General features: G+C 43.4%; 1 long non-coding RNA gene across 13 annotated transcripts in view; it reads right to left on the bottom strand.

Annotated features, from left to right (window-relative positions):
- LOC311444367 overlaps positions 1-18,006 on the bottom strand; it is a 217,535-nt gene that overhangs the window by 177,698 nt on the left and 21,831 nt on the right. Inside the window, exon 3 of one of the 13 annotated variants that reach the window (XR_014697863.1) lies at positions 1,107-2,833. The exons of the other annotated variants lie outside the window; for them this stretch is intronic. This is a non-coding gene — a long non-coding RNA (uncharacterized lncRNA). Of the gene's footprint in view, positions 1-1,106; positions 2,834-18,006 lie in introns of those variants that run through there. 13 annotated transcript variants of the gene reach the window in all.

The following is an 18,006-nucleotide window of genomic DNA, read 5'->3' as shown; positions in this document are numbered from 1 at the left end:
TTCTTTCCATGCACCACTCAATAAAACACTGCTCTTGTCCCCAGAGTACATCAAATTAACTTGTTTCCTTCTTCTGGCCTATTTCACAGCTACATCCCCTTCTGAGATCAGGTGATTAGCAGTGAATGTAATTAAAATCAATTTCCACAGTGGCACTGAAATGAGACCAAGAACACAAACCCCAGCGAAGGCCAGCAGAGCCTTTCCACCACCCTTTGCAGGCTTGAGGCTGGCTCGGTCGGCACAGCGGCTGGAAGCACGGTCTAAACCACACCTGACCTCTGCAGCACCAGTCCTCAACTCTGCTTTGTATTATTCTACGATCAAGCAGAAAGAATGGTAACTATTTTAGAGCGGCACGATTCAAAACACTTTTATGGGTATAAAAAGGACTATCGTTACATTCATCGTGGCCATATAATTTATTATTTCAGCACACCTACCAGCACAGAGCAAGGCAAGGTTTTTCAAGCCTTAGGGAACAATGAATTACGTTAGGCCACCCAACTGAGGGCTCCGGGGCATTGCTCATTTAGGGGGGATAATAAAAACAGACAGAAAGCATAAATCAGACCTGTGGTAAACTACAGGAGAATGCTTTATATCTTCTTCTGAAGCACATTACAACAAACAGTTCCTGATTTCTGCCTGCAGTGTCCACCTCTGCCCAGCCCAAGCACCCACTTGTGTTGCTCTGGCTCCAGCAAAGGCCGGCGTCAGCTTCAGGGAAGCAGGATACCTGCTGGGATTCGGTATTCAGAGACCTCAGGAAAGGCTCTAAGGAAGAAAACAACATCCACATGTTTCCATACACCAAAACCCCCACGGACTGCTGGCTGTGGACAAGGAAATTGGTGACCAAAGGCCACGGGAACCACAAAGGAAGCAGCACTTGGGTATTTTGGTTCTACATTAGTGAACCTGAGCCTGGCTCCCTGCAGCTCCTGTGTTGCGCGTACAGCTCTGAGGTTTTCTTCCTTTTTTTTTTTTTTTTTTTGTAGTGGACAGGCCTGCTGCTCTCTTGCCCCACTTTGCAAGGCACTTCCAAGCACCTCCTGCCCTACACACACCTGTGGCTCTGCCAAGGCCACCGGGCTTCTCACTGCTTAAGTCAGACAAGGGGACTGCTCCTGTACTGCTGAAACCAGGCCAGAAGTTAAGTCTCTAGCCTAAAAGGGTCTCTCAGTCCCTCTTCTTCTCAGCATCACTTCTCTTTATCATATTTTTTCCTCATTGCATGTCCCAAGTCCCAGCTAACTCCAACACTAATTGCAAGGAACCACGTAGCTAAGTCCACTCCCAGAGGCAGTGCCACTGAACTGAACAGCATTATTTTTATTAGCAAACTGATAAGTATTTGACACTTACAATTATCTAAATTTTCTCAAAGTAAGATTTACCTTACAAACTGATCTAAAAGGTTGCCAGAACAAAGGGCTCTTCACTCCCAAGAGGAACAGCCTCCTGCTTTCCAGTTTTGTGACCTAGACGGGTGCTATTGGAGCCCTCAGTGACAATTACTGAGGTCCCAAGCACAACTTACTGCAAATCCTCCCAAGACTAGCAGAGATTTGACTTCTTTGGAGAAGTTCTGCATAACCTACAGAATATATTGCTATTCAGTCCAGCATCCACAGCTCTACATCCACCATTTGCTATTAACTTGGAATCTGATATGAAGGGGGTTGTTGTTGTTTAAGGTTTACAATAGAAATAGTTCAACACATTCCATGGCAATTAAGCTTTCGGTATTTTAAAGGCCATGCTCACTGATCCATCCTTTATCTCTTGTGGTGGAAATGCTCTGGCTTATACCCCGAGTCTCTCTCACCGTGCTTCCTCCCCAGCGCAGACGTTAGGGTGACATCTGCAGCAGAAGAGCCAGTACAGGGCAGAACGCTATAACCTTCAGCTGCACACAAAGCAGCAAGTCTTTCAATTCATTTTAGAGAAGTCCTGTAGCTGGGGAAGGCTTCTTTCATTTCTCTGGTGAATCCCTATCTTCACGCTGAAGTACACTTTTCCAGCCTGCAGATGCCTTCCCGAGGATAAGCCTTAGCAGGTCGGTTCGGAATTGACAGTTTATATCCAAGACAGGAATCATTATACGGATATTACATTGACTATTACACAGCCTGGTTGTTCTTATTCCAGAGAGCACCACACATTGTTTAAACAAAGAAAACTCACAATTTGACTTTAATAAAGAAAAAATTATCCCGCAACCCATACCTCACTGTTACATTAGATCCAGCTGTCTGAAATGGATCCGTGTGCCAGGAGAACACGATCCAGGAGACTACTTCAAATTGTGGGGATATCAATTCAAACGGCTTTGCCATTAAGCACTTTGTTGAAGCTGTGCAGTCTCCACTCTCTTCCACGAGACTGACTGGAGACCAGATCCTGGAGAACTGGACCAGACTCTTGCAACAGTGAACCCCCTGGCACAGCTCAATTTCTAACAGCAGTTACATCAGAAGCGTGGAAATGCTGACCTTACAAACTGCCCCCAAATTAATAAACCCCAGAAAAGGGCTTCACACCAGGCTATGAGGGGTTCTGAAGAGTTGAGCACCCCAGTGAGGTATCGTGGACTTACACTTGAGGGACAGGTTTTCAGAAGATTTCAAGACTCTGCACACTGGGGCCTTTTGAGATTAAAAGGGAAAATAATTCACAGCAAGAGCTGCAGGCTCCAGAAGAGTGCTGAATGCTGGGAATACAGCCCCACGTCTTCTTTGCAGATCTCCACAGACATCCAGGACTGTATCTCTCAAATCTGAATTGCAGTTTTCATGCTCATTTCTAGGGTTTGTGCCTTTTACCTGCCCTGTGAAGCATTAAAAGCAAGTTCTTTCACATCTACTGCGAAAAAATTAAAACTGACAGAAAAGACATTTGCCTAGAGAAAATCAGTAATATCAGATGAATTAACAGCACTAGGGATACGCGCAACCTTAGCAGGTACAAAATACCCTGACACAATCCAGCTATTGTTTTGAAAAGCTTGACTGGTATCTGCAGTGATTTATCCCAGGTGGAAAAAAATCCACACTAATCTCCATCTGGTACAAGTATGGTCAAACAAATATTAATGAGGAAGAGTTTTTCCTCTGACTAGCGCACACAATGGAAGTGTAATTATAAGCAGGGAAATATGGTACATCCAAGAGAGCATATGTTCGACTTGTGATGAATTGTCTGTGACACTAATCCCTGAATAGAGCAATCAGACTATTGACTAATTATTGTAATATAATAGAAAATGAAACAAGCAGAACCTATCTGGTAAAGTGAAATCATAGGCTTTTCGCATAATCTTGCAATTTGCTACCTTCTCATATTCTCCCCACTTACTTGCCAAGACAAATCAGTTAAAATCAACAGAACTGGAGTAGTGTAACAGAAGTTTGATGTGTTCTTCCTAAATGTAAAATTCATTGAATCTTTTGTTTTGTTTTTCATATACTGACTCTTGAGAACTATGAAGCAGACTCTCCAAACTGGAACTCATTACTGCATGTCTGAAGTTTAATCCAGCTTCCCAGAAAGGTGCAGGCTATGCATCCATTCTCCATAAAGAAAGGACAGAAGTGGAAGACAACATAAAAAATAAAAATGCAAGTGCATACAGAATTTGAGTTTGGGGGAATGATTTTCAATACAGATTTTAACCCAACTTTTTCTGCTAACTCCCAGTATCTAAAGTTCCAAATCCTCTTTGATTTAGCGTGCTCACAAACACTTCATAGCAGACTCTCAGCCCTCTGCCTCTTCTGCCTAAGCTGCTTGAACCTGCCATGTTATTCTGATCTGTATCAGTCAATTCATCACAGTCCCCACCCTGACACCATAACTTCACAGTTTGGTATTTTTCAGAACCCCCTCAACTTATTTAGGAAACTTTAAAAAGGGAAATAATTGTACATTTAGAAGATTCCTTAAGATACTCTCTCCATCAGGTAAAACATCCACAATTATCATTAAAATCCACTTGGATATTCATGGTAATATGAGTAAAAATCAAGTCCCCTGCCTGAAAAATCTCTATCTCCAGTTTAATGTGCCTTTCTGTACTGCTGCCAACAGCTGAGGCTGAATTTGGTAGCAGTCTGACCCCTATGCTTCCCGTATCACTTGGCTTATTAATGTTCCCTAGCAAGTAATTCTGCTTGACCAGAGAGATCAGCAACCAAAATGATTTTTGCAACCTCCAACTTCTATGTATTTTATTTCCTGGAGCAAGCCACTCGTATTTTTTTTTAAGATGAAGGTAGACTATTTCATTAATTATGTTATTTCAACTGATCGTTTATCAGTTCCTTAGCTATAGTAATGAACCATTCAACAGTGACATTTCAAGTGTTTCATTGAGAATGAATCATTGCGGGACCTCTCCCAACTATTTTTCAACAATCTTGGGAATCTGGAGAGGTCCCAGTAGAGTGGAAGCTGGCAAATATTGTGCCAATTTTCAAGAAGGGCAATAAAGAAGACCCTAGCAATTACAGGCCTGTCAGTCTCACATCAGAGTCTGGTAAAATTATGGAAAGGATGATCCTTGAAGTTATTGAAGTGCACCTGGGGGACAATGCAGTCATTGATCCCAGTCAACATGGGTTCACAAGGGGTAGGTCCAGCCTAACAAATTTGATTTCCTTTTATGATAAGATCACCCATGCAGTCAATTAAGGGAAACCAGCTGCTGTGATCTTTTTGAACTTCAGCAAAGCTTTTGACATGGTTTCCCATAGGATCCTACTGGACAAAATGTCCAGCATACAGCTTAACAAAAACATCATATGATGGGCGAGCAATTGGCTGACGGGCAGGGCTCAAAGGGTTGTGGTAGATGGGGCCACATCTGGCTAGTGGATGGTCACTAGTGGGGTCCCCCAAGGCTCCATTTTAGGGCCAGTCCTCTTCAATGTTTTTATAAATGATTTGGATGTAGGACTAGAAGGTGTTTTGAGAAATTTGCCGACGACACCAAACTTGGAGGAGTTGTGGGTTCTGATGAGGGTGGAAAGGCCTTGCAGAGAGATCTGGACAGATTGGAGAGCTGGGCGATCACCAACTGCATGAAGTTTAACAAGAGCAAGTGCCGGGTCGTGCACCTGGGGTGGAGCAACCCTGGCTATACATACAGACTGGGCAATGAGATGCTGGAGAGCAGTCCCGCAGAGAGGGATCAGGGGGTTGTGGTTGACACCAAGTTGAATATAAGCCAGCAGTGTGCCCTGGCAGCCAGGAGGGCCAACCGTACCCTGAGGTGCATCAAGCACAGCATTGCTAGTCGGTCGAGGGAGGTGATTGTCCCGCTCTACTCTGCGCTGGTGCGGCCTCACCTCGAGTACTGTGTGCAGTTCTGGGCACCACAGTACAAGAAGGACATTGAACTGTTGGAGAGTGTCCAAAGGAAGGTGATGAAGATGGTGAAGGGACTAGAGGGAAAGACGTATGAGGAGCGGCTGAGGGCACTGGGCATGTTCAGCCTGTGAAAGGGAGGCTGAGACTGGAACAGGCTCCCCAGGGACGTAGTCACTGCACCAAGCCTGTCAGAATTTAAGAAACGTTTGGACTGTGTAATTAGTCACATGGTCTAAAATTTTGGGTAGACCTGTGCAGTGCCAGGAGTTGGACTCAATGATCCTTATGGGTCCCTTCCAACTCGGGATATTCTATGGTTCTGTGAATGATCCATGCTATCCTGGAAACACGGCAAACGTGACTTCTGAACATGTCCAGTAAGGTGTGCAGGAATGCTGCTGTGGTGTGTTCCCACACTACCGCTGATCTGCAATATGGACTCAGTCAAATAACTCAGAGCATGAATCCCAAAATTGCCTTTTAACTCTGCCTGAAATCAGGGATAGTTTCTGATGGTCACCAGTCTAAGAATTAGGCCATCCCCAAAACACATGTACGATGGAACTTCACAGATGTCTGCAGAAAGAGTAACACATCAAAACATAGAATAGAGAACACAAGCTCTAAAGAATGGCCTCCATTTACAACCACCCTTCTGGTGACTTTCCATCTGCAAGTAACAAATAGCAAGAACTCTATAGACACAGAAGGCAATTTTTGTCACGCGTGTTTTTCTTTCAACTGGAACAAGAATTTCAGCCAAACCCATGGAGATGTTCTGTGCAGACCTTTATACGAATGCAACAGTAACAAGGATGAACATCTCCTGTGAAAACTGGGCAACTGACACCATTCATGTGCAAGAAAATCTGGGTTTGCTTTTCTTAGCATCCTCTACTGAAATGTGATATGGAAAGACAGTGATGAGTAAAGGTGCGAGTGACACAACATGTCAGCACAATGCCAAGCTACCCTGAGTCATTTAATAATCACACGGGCCCTCGGCCTGAGAAATCTGATCAAGGTCATGAGATTCACAGTGCAGCAAAGTATACACTTTCAAACACATTGAATGAAAAATACCGTTCTTCCTCTGTTACCTTAGAACTCCAGCAATGTTTCTCATTCTGCAGAAACCAACTCCTTATTTCTTGGTAATGGATGACATTTGAAGAAGGAATTCAAATCTGACTGCAATATTAGGCACCGTTCACCTATAGCACTCACAGCTGGAAGAATCCAGCAAGACTTTCATGGACGTACTCTTAACAGTTAATTTTTTTTAGATAGAGGCTCAGGTCTAAAGTTGTGTCTGGATCTGAGTACCGCACACCCCATAACTCGAAGCACTCGTGTATCCCAGGCTTGGGCTTCAGCCAGGTCCTGTTGATGGGGCACTGCGACTTGAGCTCAGCACACAGGAGTCCATGAGTTGAGTTCACATTACACTGGACACTCCACACCGCTCTCTTATCCCATGCTGCAGTGACATTGAGTGTCTTAACAACCACTGCATTACACCTTCAAGGAAACTGCACCCCACCATCAACTTCTTGACAGCACCACTTGCTGAGGAGGTGGCAGTCAAGTGTAAGGTCACAAAACCACACGGTGAGCAGACAGGAGACAAGCAAGTACTGGTCCAAACTGGTTCACAGGATACAGCCAGGAAAGACAAGACAGGCAGAGAGAGGGAGGTTGCATGGCTGAGTCACAGAGCTGGTGAAGATTCACGCAGCAGATTTAGGACTGCGGGCTCTCTGTCGAAGGAGAGCAGGTCATAAATATATACCAGAAGGTTGCTGTGACTCTGCCTTTCTCATTTCATCAAATACGGGAGGTCGAATAGTCGAGTAACATTTTTGGCTGTCTGTAAACAATGTGTGTACAGAAAAGAAAAAGGGCAGGCATATCCCATCATACTGCTCGGTATCCATAGGGGGATGGCTCCCAAGACAGAAATGGAATGCTCTGCTGCCAAAAAAAGCTGCGTGATTAAAAGCCTGAGCTCTGCACCACTCCCTGTTAGTCTTCAAAGCAGACCCCCATGCTAGCAAGCACAGAGGTACCAAAGCCACAGAGCTCTGGATGAAATCCAGACTGCACGTGCTCCTCCCTCCCTCCCAAGGGGACAGTAGGGTCTGACCCATTCTCACATGGGGAAATTTTTGTGCCTCTCCACTAGAAAGTAATTTATCCCTATTTCCTGCTATTTACTCTGAATGCTGTTTATGCTCAGTTTTCCCAGTGAAACAGCCCTGCTCTCCTCTGTCTGATATGACCAGACCCTACCAACTGCTTACTCTCAGTTTCAGGAACATAGAGGGATTTTGCTGAAGTCAGCCACACTTGGTTCCTGGGAGCCATAAGCATCTTCAATGTGCAAAGAGCCCACCAGAGAAAGCCAGGCCATCAGGCCCCTCGTTCTGTGCCTGGCTAGCTGCACTGATTGATGCACAAATGCTCCTCTGAGGATACAGCAGCCAGCTAGCCATGTGAAGGCTTGCTAGCCACACACCATAAAGAATAAAGGGAAAAACGAGAGCCAACTGCATTTATTCATTTCCCCATCTGTACAGGGGCAGTAGGACCACAAACCACTTCTGCACAGCTGAGATGAAGCAAAATATCTGAAGAAAGATCTGCAATGAACCATCCCTGGTCTACCAGCAGCACTACGTGCAGCAGCTAAGCCACAGGAACGTATTTGTAGGGTGGGCAGACAGGGAACTGTGAGCTAGGTCCAGACGGGGTATAAATCAACTTCACCCTCCCAGAGATAGCAGGAACACTGATGTAGATGAGCTAAGTGTTTGCATCCTTTGCAAAATGCCTGTCAGGTACTGCAGCATTCTGCAGATAGAGACTGGTTATCGTCTATAAAAATTGCCTAGTATGGATGGAACAAATGCTTCTTTGTTTGTTTTTAATCAAAAAGTGGCTTTAGTTCTAAAGAGATTTTTCTCTGTTCAAAACCAGAAGTTTTTAAACATTAGCATTACTGAAGCAGTAGTTGTTTGGCCCTTCTCACTACACAGTTCTCTTGACCATTTTGGTTTTAATTTAGTAGTTTTGAAAGGCACCAGAGTGACAGCTCTCAAAACATCTCCTTTATCTTAGCAGGCAGGAAGATAAAAAGCCCTCCAACCTACCTCAGCCTTCAGTTCCAAGCACTTCTAAAGGAATTCAGGACTTCTGCCATTGTGACCTGTTGCTTTTCTACTGCAGTGCCAAAAAAGAAACAACACTAGTGGCAATTCTGAAAAACCTTTACAGCCTAACAAATAAACAAGGAGCATCACAAGACATTGGAGCACAGAAGCACCACCCCCCAACAAATCCACAGGACCTGCAGGTGATGCAGGGAACAGCAAGAGAAGCTGGCAAGCTCTGCACTAGCGAATGGCTCTGCCAGCTACTAATTACCTGTGCCTTTACCCCTTTTCTTCTGATGTCATTGCCCTCTTTGGGTTTATTTTCTTTTCTTTATGGATTTCCTTGTGTGATTGCCTTCTGTAAATATTTTGAAGCGTACTGAGTGTTTTCTCCAAGTTCCAGGTTGCCAGAGAACAAGTTTAAAACAAGACCACTTCCACCCTTAAACTCTGAAATACACAAATCCAAGTCTTCCACCAAGCAGGCAGCCAGCTGCCCTTGTTGCTAGAAGGATTTTTCTTCTTTACAAACCTTCATTTTGGAGATCTCTACCTCAATTTTCTTATGCTGTACGCTCTCAGCTCTTTGCTCCTGTCAGTGGCTCCACTCTCTGTGCAGGACAGACCACTGACAAAGCAGACCCCCTGTTGGAGGAAAACATCCTACATCCATATTTTTCCATCTTCACTATTTTCTATATTTTCCAGGCTGGAGACGCAATTATAATTAACTCAGATAAGTGGCCTCTTAATGGAGACCACACAACTGGGAAAACTGGGCGTGTAGATGGTAAAGCAGCGGTAGAATTTATTGCATTCACACACCGAGAAGCCCATGCAGGAGACCAGCGACTGAAAAGCAGATACAAAGGGTGTTTTTCCTTGCAGAAAAAAAAGAAGAATAATTAACTATTCCCTCCAGGTGGAAAAGAATAATGCTAGAAGAATGACTTGTATTTAAATCTCTGCCATCTGGCCAGTTTTACTAAAATTTGTTTTGATTTTTCATTTAAAAATCTACTGTAGGAACTACCAACTCCTTCTGTCTTTACCAAGCATCAGGCATTTTCTGCCACATTTGCACAGCAAAGTTTCAGTCCATATAGGGAACGAAAGCCCCTTTCCACTTGTCTAACAGCTAGAACCAACAGAAAGCAGACTTCCTGGCCCACAAAAGGTTGAGATGGCAAAATATTTCCTACTCTGAATAGCAGTATGTAAAAATTAAGACAAAATAAATAATCTCTAGGAGTACTTTTACTAAGAATAAATGAATAAGTAGCCACTAAACCTAGCCCAGCTACCTGCCAGCCACAGGAAGGCTCTGAGCAGCACACCCAATGCTGAGCTCCTGCAGATGAGCTGTGGCTCGATGGCATTATGCCACCTATCCTGCCTGCAGGTGAGGGAAGGGGAGGTACTGGAGTCTCTCTCAGCTGGGAGAATTGTTGTTTCCCTCCACTTCTCCCCTGCAAATCCATGTGTACTCGAGAGGTCAGATTTGGGGAGGCTTTGCCCAGACCTCCATGCATATTGAAGAAACAGAGCTGAACCTCAACCCCAAGCAAATCCCTCTGTACCCCGGCGACTGAGAATTCAAATGCATACCTTCCAACTCTGACACCTCCCCCTGGGTTTTAGGCTAATATAACAGAGTTTATGTTGCTGTGTTTTTAGGTTGCCATAGAAACCTTCAAAAAATGACACCCTGACCTCCGCATACAACAGACCTGGTCCAGAGCCTCAAGAAACCCCCGGGAAGGCTGCCATGGGCTGCCCCCGGCTCTGAATTGTTTTCCAAGAACCTGCTGCAGGAGCTAACCCTGCTCAGAAAGCCCATGCTGAAGCCTGTGCCTGCTCAGCAGAATGAAGAGCGAGTGCTGGTGCTGCCCTGACCCAGGGACATCGCCGTGATCCTCGGTGCCACAGCACAGCAGACATTTTGCAGTGAGTTCTGATTTGATTCAGAAGCCCATGAAGCATACCAGAGCACTGGTGAAGCACATCCGTTTATATTTGGACTAAAGCATACTGGCTCTCTCCTGTATTTTTTTGGGTGGAAAGGGAAACTCAGTGGGTCATAGCAGGGTAATCTCTTTTTAATGTAGTGCTCTGTGCAAAATCCACACAAAGCCAGCCAAAGGAAGACAGATATTAATGATATTATCTTGCCCATGTACAAAAATAAAACATCTACAGTGTTATTAATCTGCCTTAATAGCTTTCTCAACACAAATATTCCAAATTACTAGCTCCGTTAAAAAGGACAGAAAGAATATTGCTAGAATTAAAATGTGTTTTCCAACCCCGGTGTGTGTTTATTTTAGATATTTATATGATCTCCACTCCATTGGTATCCAGACTTCTTACGTCTTTAACATGATCTTTCTATGTGGTAGGAAAATATTTATCCCCATTTTGCAGATGGGGAACTAAAAGAAAGAGCAACTCATCCAGTGATGGCAACCAGAAGTACTTAATTAACATCAGGTTTCAAAACATCAAAAAAGTAGTTTTTACAGCCATGAGTTTCAGAAAATGAAGTGTGCATTTTGTACTCATCTTTTGATTCCTCAACCCAAAGATGCTTCTTTGGTTTTGCTGCCAAGCATCTCTGATGGACAAAAAGTTCTTTTAAACAAAACAGGTGCACACAGCATATAGCTTCTGAAAGCAGCCTTCAAATAGAAGGAAAACACTCAGAAACCCACAAGAGAAGCCAGCTACTCCTTTCTCATGCTACAGCTGCAATGAAGTCCTGCTGGAACCCCAGCTTTGGTCCCAACCCCACGCCCTCAGAGCAGAAAAACTCGGTTCTGTCCACAGCTGAGCCTCAATCTGCACAGGTACAGCAGCCTTCTGGATAAACCTACTGGGAAGTCTGAGATGCCTACATAGGTTGCCTCAGGAAGCAAGAGAACCAGAGAGCCGCCTTCTATGAAATCTCACAAAATTACCTGGAATAAATGAGCAACCAATCCTCAGCCTCGTGCCAACAAGTTCCCTGGTGTTGCCAGAAATAGGCTCACTTCTCAGAAAAAAGTAGTTTCATAATCAGAGTGATGAATCATTTGGTGGCAACATGACTTCAAGTCAAAAAAAGTGAAAAGTCAATAACAATCACAGTGGATTGGTGGGGATGGCTTTAAGTCTCAATGCAGAGTAGGTTGCTCTGACCAGTGATTTGAACAGAAATACCTGCAAGACACAAGTCCATTGGGTTCTTAGTAATGACCCAGAAACAAAATGCAGCAATGCTCAAAATTTTGAATTTCTTCCTTTATAAGGATAACCTGTTCCTTCCATTTGCTCCCTGACAGTTTGGAATCTCTCAGTGTGCACACCAATACCCAGAAGGCTCACCAAAACACTACAGCATCCTGCAGACGGGGGCTGTGTGTTGCGGATATATTCCTCCTGAACTTGAAGTCACCACCAAGGTAGACTCAGAGTGTGGAACAGACACACACCGCTGGGTGGCACAGACACACCCTGGAGCTGTACATTATCTCCTGTCAGCTGGTGGGGCTGCAGTAGGGATTTTTCCTTGGCTGACAAAAAACATACCTGCATGTTTAAATAGATGTTTGCATTTTCCCACGTGGTTTATTGGATCTTTACACAACGTGGTTTTCCACCATTGTGAAAACATCTACAGACCCAACAGAGCTGGGACACAAACTCACCTGAGCTGCTGAGTGCCCGCACAGAAGGTTTGGTAACCACTAAGGAGTCACTGCACCGGGGCGTCAGCTGTGCTACTGCCAGCCCCAGCAGCTCAGAGCGTTGGGGATTCTTCTTTCCTTGCTTTTTGCTTTCTGAACTCTCATATCACATTGTCATGGTCCATCCAGCAAATGAGACACCTTGCTTCTCCATGAAACTTAAAGTCTTTGATCAAATTTCTTTCTTTTTTAGGCATTAAGGAGTGGAAAGCTTGCAATTTGGAATAGAATAGCTCGTGCAGTTGGAAGGGGTTTAACGAGGATCATCCAGGCCAACCACCCGAGCCAACGATTGGGAGCTGGTATCACAGAGCAGTACCGTACCGCAGCAAGGCAGGATCACCCCACGGAACGCATCTCAGAAAGAGGAAACACACCCAGGGCTCTTACCTAAGGCAAACTGCTCGAACCAGCCCGTGCTTTCCACGGAGGTGTGAGATCAGACGGGTACCCCAGGCCAACACCTTCCTGGTGGGCACCTGCTGCCACCTGACGGCCTCAGCCCACGGGACCTGCCCCAGGCTGCAGCCCCTGCTCCTGCCCCGCATCGGGGCTTTGTGACCCGTCACCGCATCACTGAGGACGGCCTTTTGCTGCACAACTGCAGTTTGAAAGACTGGATTTTTGGAGTTGGCTTGCAGAAAATTGTTTAGGGAGTGACCGAGGGCCCAGAACAAGGAGGGAAGAATGAGGCTAGAGGATTTTACAGATCCTTCCACACCCCAAATTCAGCTTATCAGTATTAACTCCCATAGAAACACTTCCTGCTTCAAGCATTAGGGCAGGCTTCTCCCCATCCTGCTGCACACCTGCTCAGCGCTCAGCCTTGCAGGTTAACTGAGCCAGGTGGAAAGAGCCCCAGCCTGAGCCTTCAGGCCTAACAACCCTGATTTTACATCCATACAAGCAGTTTTTTTCACGTCCTGAATTGCCACATGGTCTTTATGCTCCTTAAAACAGCTGAACCTTGGAATGGGGAGCTGGCAGGAGCTATTCAATCATCTAGGGCACACTTTGCCGAGACAAAGAACAGTGCCCAGCTCACACTCTGCTTTTGTATGCTCTCAGGAACGGGGCTTCAATTTTTGCTTGAGATACCCTGGGCCCTAACCAAACTGAATCTAAGTGTGGTTAAATACCAGTACCGGTTCTGGTTTAATAATAAAGCCATTGAATTCACAAATGAAACACTAAGGCTGCTATGCAGTCACTAAACTCATATGAGGCAAAATTCGCGTCACCTAGAGCATGCAGGAATATTTTCATTGATACTAGTGTGACTGAACACAGAGATAACATTTCAGTTTTGAAACCTCCGTTTCAAAACCTATTCAACAGCTTAAATTTCAGAATGGATTGCAGACGGCAACTCACTTTTTTTTTTTTTTTTTTATATCTATCATTCATCATTTCTCAGAACTTGCTGTAGAGAGAAACCTTTCACTAAGAAGGGCTGCAGCATTTACCAAGAGAAGGTACGTTGCTTTTTCTGAGCAATAGCCAGCATTTTCCAAGCATATGGTATCCAAATGCCCCTTTGGAAACAGTGCTCACTCTCCTGGGGCAGGCACACACATACACCTCATAAAAACAGACTTACAAGTCAAAATCAGCTCTGATTTGGAATGCAGGTCCTTTCCTATAGATGCTGCAGAGCACGAGGTGCTCCCCAGATGTGCCTATTGTAATAAAATGCACACTTGCAGGAACAACAACCAAACTAATTCATTACGGCTTCCCACTTATGTGATCAAATTATAGAGCCTAAAATCATTACGGCCCGTTCAAAGGGAAGGTGCTGGAGGCAGTGGTTAACTCTTTGCTCTCCCTAACCGGGGTATGCACAGATCGTGGATACAGATGAAAGCCGTTGTTAGCGTTGTTAGACATTGTGCAGCTTCAGGGAAATACAAAGCAACTGGGAACCTCGCTCCAACTTGCTTGTAAACTATTAAATTCATTACTAGGACAGAAATGTCATTCATTTGGGCATACAGAGCCAGCAGAACTATTTGTGCAAATACCAGACATCTTCCTTGCGCATCGCATTTCCAAGTGTTATTGTAAATGGCATGGAGCTGTTTTTATGGGGCTTTGTTGTTGGTTTGTCTTTTTTCCCCTCTTTCTTCTTCTTCCAACTGTCTACATTCACTTCATACGTTGGTAGAACTGTTTTCTGCCTGTGGGTCACTCCTCAAGTTTTACCTTCAGCTAGAAAATGTTCACAAGTCATGACTGCTCCAGTCATGGTTTGACCTCTGACTAATACCCTGCTCCTCACCCTGGGAAATAATGAATTGCAACCAACCCTTCTGTAAACACAGAAACTTACGCGCAGAGCAGTCATCCCTGAAATACTAGTACAAACAAAACACACTTGCGTAAATTACTTCAATTGGTAAATAAGGAAGAGACAAGAGTTGTCAAAACAAAGTGAGTTGTAGTAGATTTGCTAAGTTTTCCTGCTGTTTAACTCTGCCCTTAGCATAGAGGGGGATATTTTTGGAAAGTCTTATAAATCCATTCAGCTGTTTCTGAGGTAGATGAATGTGGAAAGAAAACCTCACAGCTGTCAACTTTTTTTTTTTTGTGCTTGGATAATTCAAAAATGGCTTTGATTTAGAACTCCAGACTTGGCAAGGGCAAATGGTAGCCTTGACTGGAAAACGAGTGCTCTGCTTTCAGTTCTGCAATAAGCAGCTTATGGACGTTTAAAACTGGCTACTGAGCCTGACAACACCAACAAGAGAGCTCTGCACCTTGGCAGGTGCCAAGCAGGTGCTTGAAAGATTGCATTAGTGCTTGTATATCTGAAGTCAGAACTATTCAAAGCAATACAAAATACAATAAGTGCTATTTAAAATAAAATAAATTTAAAAAATCCTGATTTCTGCTATCTCCACTAAGTCTCACAATTGCAAACATGCAAACCAGCATCTTCTTTAAACTGAACTTTTTTTTTTTTTTAATCTCTACTGAAGTATAGCATTAACAGTCTACACACCAACGAAGTTAACTAATGCACTAATCAAATTGGGCATAAATGCTCATGGGCATGATGAGCAGAACCTGGAAACTGATTTTTGTCAGTCTTTGTCAGTTTTTCACTGGATTTCCTTCCAGCTTAAAAGTATTTGAGTGTTGTTACTTACAAGGCATTGTGTGTTGAACACTCATCTTCAAGTTCGCATCGCAGACAGAATTTCTGTTTCTGTAAATGACCACTCGCTCAAGACATAAAACTTTAGGTCAAGCACAACTGCTTAAATCTGTAGGTGAAATGCTGAACTCTGACACCTCGGGATCTTTTTCCTGAGGCCAACCCAGTTTAATTCACAAACTTAAATTAGGAAGAAAAATAACAAATTAAAACAGCTTTGGTAAAACAGAGCTTTTAGTAACCTCCATTCAGTAGCCAAGAATTAGCAAGGAAAACACCATTTCCCATTTTTTAATTGATGCTTGCGCCAAAATGCCTCAGGTATGTACAATCCCAAACAAAAGTCTCTGGGGAATTTCAGCCTCAGGAAACATATTCTCCTGAGCAAAATGTGGTTTCCTGGAGTCAGTAGTTCTATTGCAGAATACTGGATGTTAACTTTGTTAATAAGAAAACATTTTTCAAATGAAAAATGACTTGTTAAACCACTTTTATGTCACTTTTTCAGTAACACATTAAAGTAAACAAACCTAAGATGTTAAATAAAATAAAAAAACCACTACACCTGCAGAGTTTTACCAGCTCACATTACAAAGTCCCCTCTGAAGTGGTTGGTGAGCTATTTCCATTACAAACAGCAAGTGTTCTTGAAAGTAATTCAAAGAGTCAAATTAGGCAGATTACATCAGAGTTTATTTCCCTGCAGCATAAGGACTTTTGAAACACCTGCCTGACATATTTCAACCACTGCAGAGAAACACAGCACTGACTGGTTTCAGGAACTGCCAGAGCTTTGAAAGAAAGATTTTGTGTTTATTTTCTAACAAAACAGTTTTGTTTGCTATTTGTGCTTTTGTTTTTAAACACAAAACACCACCACTACAGAGTGCCAAAAGCTGAACTAATTAAAATTGTAATGAAGTATTGTACATGTCCTATTAAACATTACATGCTTGCTTTTAATCCCAGCATTTTCCTGCAGATTTCTGTCATCTGGAACATGCTTTCACTAATTGGCTACACTGCCAACAAAACTCCAGCCACAAGCACAAGAAATTATAAACAGTGGAGTAGGACAGCCCAGCAGAACAGAGATAAAATTTCCTGTTAGCATTGGGGAAAAGAAGTGCATGTGGACAAATAACTCCAATGTTACCAATCCATTGCTGCAGATGCATTTAATCCTTGCATACTCTGAGAAAATCTGAAAGTTTCAGAGATGGCAGCAATTGCCTTCTCACTTCAGTTCTTGGAAAAACACTGGAACAAATCATTACACAAACACTAAGCAAGAGACAGATGACTAACAGCCAACATGGGTTTCTCAAGAGCAAATCATGTCAAAGCAATCTACCTCCGAGAGCAGACTGACAAATTTTGTAGACTGGGGAAAAGCAGTAGATGCAGTCCAGGCCCTAAATTAGCAAAAATGGCAGACAGGGCAACGAGACCAGGAGGAGGAGGAGTAACTTGACTTAGCAACGTTTTGATGCTGTCTTTCTAAGCATTTCTTAGTCTAGATGTATGTGCAAAGCCGGGTGGAAAGCTGTGCTGACCGAGTTGGTATCACTGATCCTGCACTGCTCGGCTTCAGTCTGCCCTTGCTACGGTTTATTTAGTATTTTCCTGAATAACTCAAATGATGAAATAGGTTTCTTAAGCACACAGCCAACACCAAACCAGCCAGGGCTACAAATGGAGAGTGGATCAGAAACCAAAGCACGAAAACAAACTGTACAAGTGGTTGGGAAAAATGTGGGATTCGGTGTGGAAAACGCAAGATTTAATCTTAGTGAAGAATAATCAAATTACACAAATCAGAGGCTTGGAATATCTCATATTTGATACCAAATATACAGAAAATGATGGAATTACCATCTGGGCATCAGATAGTAACTTTGTGGTGCAGAAAAATATGTATATATAAACAAAAGAATAGTCTGTGAGATGCATGCTGCTTGTAGCATTGGAGGGATCTCAGCTCAGAAGCTATAATCTGTTTTCAAAGCTTCTCTGAAAACACAAAATCACCCTAACTACACAAGCGAGCAACTGAACTGAGGCCTCTGACAAAATACCCAAAAAAGCCTGGAAATTTTGAAGTTGTTTAGAACAGAAAAGATTAAAAGATGCTGTATTAATCTTCTAGTAGACGTGCAATGAAAAAAAAAAAGAAATCTACCTTCTGTTTTCACTGAGTATTTAAGTAGCATGCAGAACGCAGAAATATAGCGGAATCACCTCAATAAAGGCAGAAAATTGGCTGATACCTGTGAAAACCAGCTTCATTAAGACAAATTGCTGACTCACAAAAAAGAGTGTTGCAGTTACATTTTGGCTTCTCAAAATGATAGTATAAAGCTACTAAGAATCATAAGGAAGATGTAAAAATTAGGAAAAGCTTTCCAATTGCAGAGACAATTATGCACGGAATTAGATTGTCTGGCAATGCTAGAACTGAAGTCAGTTTTAATGATTAAAAGAATCAGCCATCATGACTGCATTCTTCCTAATGAAGCACCTAGAGAACTGTTATTTATAATCTCTGTAGATCCTCTGTTACCTGAGCATACAGAAGTGAACAGCAGCAAAA

This window comes from Aythya ferina (genome assembly GCF_964211825.1).
Source record: "Aythya ferina genome assembly, chromosome: 14".
In the NCBI taxonomy this organism is placed as follows: Eukaryota; Metazoa; Chordata; class Aves; order Anseriformes; family Anatidae; genus Aythya; species Aythya ferina.
Note: the sequence above shows the minus strand (reverse complement) of the source record. Positions and strands in the feature narration are given on the sequence as shown.